Raw genomic sequence first — 6,363 nt, 5'->3', positions numbered from 1 at the left:
TGCCAACATAACTGAGAGGTTCTTTTGATTAAACAACTCCAAAGTTAGGTAATGCTAGTTAAGTTGTTTCTTCTTGTGTCTCAATATTCTTATCAACAAGATGAAGTTAAAGCCTGTTCCCTGTCTGTTCCTCAGGAATATTGGACAGAAACGATATTAATTTTTAAAAAAATAGATTTATTATCACTTGCAGGTACAGCTGCAGAGACAAGCAACCGACAAAGAAGAACTTGAACTTGAATGAAATGACAGTAGCGTGTTTTTAGAATTACAGGTAGAGAAATATACGACGGGAGTGCAGAATTAAATCCGGCAGTAAATAGTTTCATTGAATATCTTTTCAGGTGATGAAAGAACTCATGTAGGGATTGTCAGAATCTGTTGAAATAAAGCAGCGAAAAGTGAGGAAATAAGTAAAAGTACAGCTTGAACTAAGGGCAATGTGGGTGGCCGAGCTTAGTCATGTGAAGAGTTTGGTCTTGAGTCACATGTCCGGCTGTTGACCTGTATAGAAACACACTGTACAAAGTATTCATATTCTTTATAATCCTTGCTTTCATCATTTCATTGCAATACAATCTAAGTTTATTTTGGGAGTGTTTGCAATAGAAACACACTGTTGGCATATAGCTTGGGTCTTATATCTGCTTTCAGGTCTCTGAGAAATATAAAACCATATCTGTGGCTATATATGTTACCTTGGCTCTCTTAAGATGATAAAGTAGGTTTCTTGGGCTCACATCTTGGTCCATTAGGCAACTCTAGGTAGATGTAAGACTCAACTCTGATGGTAAATCTGATCCCATTAATGGGGTAAACATTTCAGTCTGGAAAGACATGGGTGAACATTGAAATGATGAAAGCAAGGATTAGAAAGAATATGAATACTTTGTATCACGTTTAATATAATAAGTGTGTTTTTAATGTTTCTTATAATTTAGGTCTTTAGGGAATTTTATTTAATTTTAAAGCTATGGCTTTAAGTTAATAAGCATAAGAAATTCAACTATAGTCATAAACATTTTGAAAAAGGAACTTGATAGTCACTGTATGTGTTTGATGACTTTTGGCTTACAAGGATGGTTTAAGTACTTGGAAAGATGTTTTTGTTGTTGTTAGGTCCATAAACTTGCATTGTCAAGCACTTGAAATGCACAAAAAGGAAATCAAATCTATTAGATTGACACATGAATTTAGAATTTTAATGAATCTTACTTACATTAAAAGTGTTAAACATTTTTTTCTATACAATATGAGTGAATCAAATATTAATCAAGGAAAGGGGAATAGTACTTATTTTACTAAGTTTATGAATACATAATATATATAATGAACTTAAAGAATTAAGGAAAATATGTATGGGATTTATAGCTTTTTAATACATTAAATAGTAATTTAAAGTACAGTAACTCTATAAGTTCTTTCTGTGCCTTTCTACCCTGAGAGATATACAGAGCCAATAACCAACTCTAGCTATGGAGAACGACCTGGTGGTTGCCAGAGGGGAGGTACATGGGGGTTGGGGGAAAGAAGAGAAGAAGGTTAAGGGTACACTTATCACAATGAACACTGAATAATGTATAGAATTATTGAATCACTGTGTTGTACACCTGAAACTAATATAACATTGTATATTAACTATATTAAATTAAAAAAATTTTAATGTTTATTTTTAAAAGAGATATAGACAATGTATGAGCAGGAAGGGGCATAGAAAGAGAGAGAGAGAGAGCGAGAGAGAGAGAGAGAGAGAGAATCCGAAGCAGGCTCCAGGCTCTGAGCTGTCAGCTCAAACCCACAAACCGAGAGATTATGACCTGAGCCAAAGTCAGATGCTTATCCAACTGATCCACCCAGGTACCCCTGGAATTAAAATTAAAGAAAACATTTTAAAATAGAAAAAATTAAAATATACATATACGACCACGTGGCTCCATTATTTAAGAACTTCTAATGGCTTCTAGTCTATTTCAAAGCAAAAGGCAAAGGCTTTGTAATGATCTCCAGGGACCTGCATTATCTCACTTGCCTCTGTTATAGGCTTATGGAATGTAAAGGGTTAACTTACTTATGGAATGTAATGAATAATTTGTTGCAAACTGCTCCCCCACCCCTTTTCTACGGTTGCTAAGATCCAGCCAAGACCAAGCCTCCAGAAAATTTGCTTAGTCACTGTCAGTTAACTATGATCGGTCATCTTAAAGAACAAAGAACTAAATTGATAGGTTCCCGCCAAAAACTAGTGTCTGTGTATTAGAATGTAATTGGCTATCATGGAATCCTGTGAATGTCTATATAATCTCACTGTAGCCTTTGTTCAGGGCCATTCTCTGCACTTTCTCCCTACCATCAGGAGATCAGGTTTGGCCCCGAGGTGAATAAAACTTTGACTCGCTTCAATTCAGCATTTGGTGGTCTTTTCATCATCACCCTGCAACAGCTTCATGTACTACTGATTTCTCCAGCCAACTAGCCTGAGCACACCAAGCACTATTTTGCTGCCATATCTTTATATTGACTGTCCTTTCTACCTGGAAAGCTTTCTTTTCTTTTTCTTTTTTTTCTTCAGCTAGCCCATGGCTACCTTTTCAATTTCTTTGAGACATTTACTTAGAAGTCACCTTCCTGGGAGGCCTTCCAAGCCCATGGTTACGATCTAACATTTACACTAAATCCCCTGTAATATTTCATATTCTACTTCTCTGCTCCTGATTTTACTTTTTCTCCTGTCGATGGGGTTTTGGGGTGATTGTGGGGCTTGGAGCTGGTGGCCAAGAAAGAATTCCTGAAGACATCATTGGTGCAAAATGGTGGTGATTTTATTAAAGCACAGGGACAAGGACTTGTGGGCAGAAAGAGCTGCTCTGGGATTGTGACAGTAACGGATATACCCTCAGCTGGAGAGGGGGTCAGGGATAGAGTGAGTCTCTAAGATATTTTGGAAGCAAGGTTTCCACGACCTTTAGGGATTAGATGTTGTTAGGAAAACGCCACTGATTACAGTTTAGTAACATCTCAGTCATGAGACCCTTCAGATGTGTATCAGAGAGCCATAAGCCTACAGCATGATTGCCAGCACCTACCTTGGGGGTATTCAGATAAAGGAAGTTTCTAAAGGATTGTTTATATGTTAAAGTAGACTTATAGGATCCTGGGGGGATCAGAATAACGTTAAACCAAATTTTTTTTTCCCTAGCAAAGTGTCCTTAATGAGGCAGTGGAGCTCCTAGAGGAAGGTCACTCTGGCTATTTCAAGGACCTGTCAATGGCTTTAGGCAATAGGGAATTTAATTTTTAATTTGCCTTTGTTTCCTACATCACCATGGCAAGCACTTAAATACCTTCCTTGTTTGGGTAGCCAGGCGTGTTTGAGGAATATCACACATATTCCACCTTGGGGTGTGTGGGAGGAAGGGGGTGCTAGCTCGAACTTTGCCCACAGCTTGCCTTATGCTCCTTCATCACTGATGACTCACCCTTCTTATTTGTTTGTTTATTGATTTCCCCTAATCCAATGTAAACTCTGTGGCATCAGTGTTTATTTTGGGAGGCAGTGATTTATTTTGCTTACAAACATGTAAGTAAGATGCCTGGCACAGAGTAGGATTCAGTCAATAATTGTTCAATTGATGAGAACACGAATGCACATAGATCAGCTTCACAGTTGGAAGATATAAAATTACTTAGCTAGACTACGGCATCTGGAATCATCTTTCTTTCAGTTATTCGTTTTGCTTGCTTGTTTCTTAACTTTCTCGTCGTCTCATTTTAGAGGTCACCAAGAAGTTTATCCTGACTTTCCCAACAAAAAATAGCACCCTCTGAACTGCTCTGTTTTCCTCTCTCCTTTTAGTTTTTCCTCTACAGACTTTTTCCCACCTGACAGGATATTGTATATTTATTTGTATTCTGACTCCTCTAAAATGTAAGAATGATGAAGACAAAGCCTTTCTTTCTCTCTGCTCATAAATATCTACTCCACATCTAGAACCCAATACACACCTGGTTGATATTTATTAAAGGAAGGATTGAATGAATGAATGAATGAATGAATAAAGCCATGACCTGCCTTTTGCATTCCAGACACACATTTCTAAGGACCTAGTAAATACCACTGTAGAAATGTTTTACCTCAAAGATATCAGGTTTTAAACTAAGTTTATTGATTTCTGCCTTCCCGTTCTTTGATTTTGTTGTAAGTATCCCTTAGACTAGAAATCACACATCATTTTGGCTTCTCCTGCTCACCTAATTTCCAATCCATAGACGCCCCAAGTCTTGCGGGCATAGTCTCTCACTTCTGCTAAATCCCCACTGACATTGCTAATTTTAAAAGTCACAGAAGTGTTAGTACTTGTCTCTTTTTAAGCTCTTTGTAATTCAAAGTTAGATTCCTAAACTTCGACCCTCAGTTTTCCCTAAAGTCTCCACTGACTCTTAACTGAGTTTTACTTTGTGAGACAGACATTCTAAGCTCTTCACAATCTACTCCCAAGCAAATTTCTAGTCTGGACTTCATTTTGTGCCTTCTATCATCTACATTCAGTCCAGGACTTTTCAGATTTGCATCAGGGCCACCGACATCAGAATCACCTGGAACACTAGTCCTCGGACCCCAATCCAGACCTATTGATCAGACTCTCCAGACAAGCAGCCCTGGGAATCTCCATTAAAAAATTTTTTTTAATGTTTTATTTTTGAGAGACAGCCAGAGAGCGTGCGAGCAGGAGAGGATCAGAGAAAGAGGGGGAGACACAGATTCTGAAGACAGTCTCCAAGCTCTGAACTAGCTGTCAGCACAGAGCCTTACACGGGGCTTGAACCCACGAACTGTGAGATCATGACCTGATCCGAAGCCAGACACTCAACCGACTGAGTCACCCAGGTGTCCCATGGGAATCTCTGTTTTTAAAAAACTGTCCAGGCCATTTTTAGACACACAAATATTATAATCACACAGTGGATTATAAACTGTTCAAGAGAGCTCTGTGCTCTACGTGGCAACACTTTTTTTTTTTTTTTGCCTAGAATGCTTTCCTATTCCGCAGACCTAGATTATTATATTTCTTCCTCCATTTCCCCTACTTTCACTTATAGCTTCCCCTTTGGGGTATTCGTTCATTCTTTCTCTATGTTTCTGTTGACTCATATCCTGTTCATGCACATAGCTTCATCCCTCGTATGTTATTTTTCACCTAACAGGTCTTCAATCAATGTTTGTGCAATTGAATTTTTTAAGTGCTCCAAGGTAGTTGAAAGCTAAGACACTGTTAAATCACAGGAGAACATGAGATTAATTCACGCTGAGTGTGTCTGGCAATGATTTCACTGGTTTGCCTTTATCATTTTTGTGTTGCTAGATAACAGAGAAGTCTCTAGGTGCAATTAGCAAGCACCTTTTCCTTAGGTAACGAATATGAATGTAGATAACCACAGACTTCAGAAAATCGAAAGTCAACTTCAACATAATAGTTTCCATATTTTCTCTTTTAAAAAATTCGTATCTCTATGTGCATTGCAAGCATTTTGTTTGATCAAAACTATATGAGCTTTTACATTTTGTTAAAGATTATTTTCAGTAAATTTGCCCTGAGCTAGGCATTGAAGAATGAGAAGGGTTTCAAAGACAGAAATCATGATTATGCAGCCTAGACAGAGGGAACACCAAACCAAACCATACCATATGAAACAAAACAAAACAAAACAAAACAAAACAAAACAAAAACAACTCTGGGGAAACAGTGAGTAGCTATAAATCCATACTTAAAGAAATAATTTAGATAAGAGCTGGCTGGTGAATAACTATAGTTATTCTTCCAAGGGACTGTCTGGCTTCTGTATGCTTTGCCAGTGACGGAAAATTTTGGTACCATTAAGGTGAAAAGTACCCCCCCACCCCCACTGCTTTGGCTATCAAAATGGCCTTCACTATGACTGGCCAAATGGCATTTGTTCCTGGGTCTGGCTTACATTTTGGGGAATGCAGTTGGGAATGAATCTGAAGAAGTGAAGAACAGCAATACTTCCTTTCTATTGGCTCAGGGAAGCTCAAACTGGTATTGAGAAAGAAAGCAAGTCTCATTTTCATGGTAATCACATCTGCAAACGAAAGAGAATTTTTCACAATCTCCTTGAAATAGACTCTAAAAATGTCATTTATGATCTATGCACTTGTTTTAAATGGTAGATTTGAAAGTTTTCCATTGGAGGGCACTTGGGTAGCTGACTTCAGCTCAGGTCATGATCTCACAATTCCTGAGTTCCAGCCCCACCTTGATCGGATCACTGCCGTTGCTTCAGATTCTCTCTCTCTCTGTACAACCCTCCACCCCACTTGCTCTCTCTCTCTTTCTCTCAAAAATA

At 38.2% G+C, this 6,363-nt stretch overlaps 1 long non-coding RNA gene across 1 annotated transcript; it reads right to left on the bottom strand.

The window, feature by feature from the left end:
- Positions 1–241: 241 nt before the first annotated feature.
- Positions 242–6,118, bottom strand: LOC115279477. The gene is made up of 3 exons (XR_003903460.1): positions 5,971–6,118; positions 699–827; positions 242–378 (listed from the first exon to the last, which is right to left on the bottom strand). It is a non-coding gene; the product is annotated as an uncharacterized LOC115279477 (long non-coding RNA).
- Positions 6,119–6,363: the final 245 nt, after the last annotated feature.

This window comes from Suricata suricatta, chromosome 15 (assembly GCF_006229205.1).
Source record: "Suricata suricatta isolate VVHF042 chromosome 15, meerkat_22Aug2017_6uvM2_HiC, whole genome shotgun sequence".
Lineage (NCBI taxonomy): Eukaryota > Metazoa > Chordata > Mammalia > Carnivora > Herpestidae > Suricata > Suricata suricatta.
This window is presented reverse-complemented; position numbering and strand designations above follow the sequence as displayed.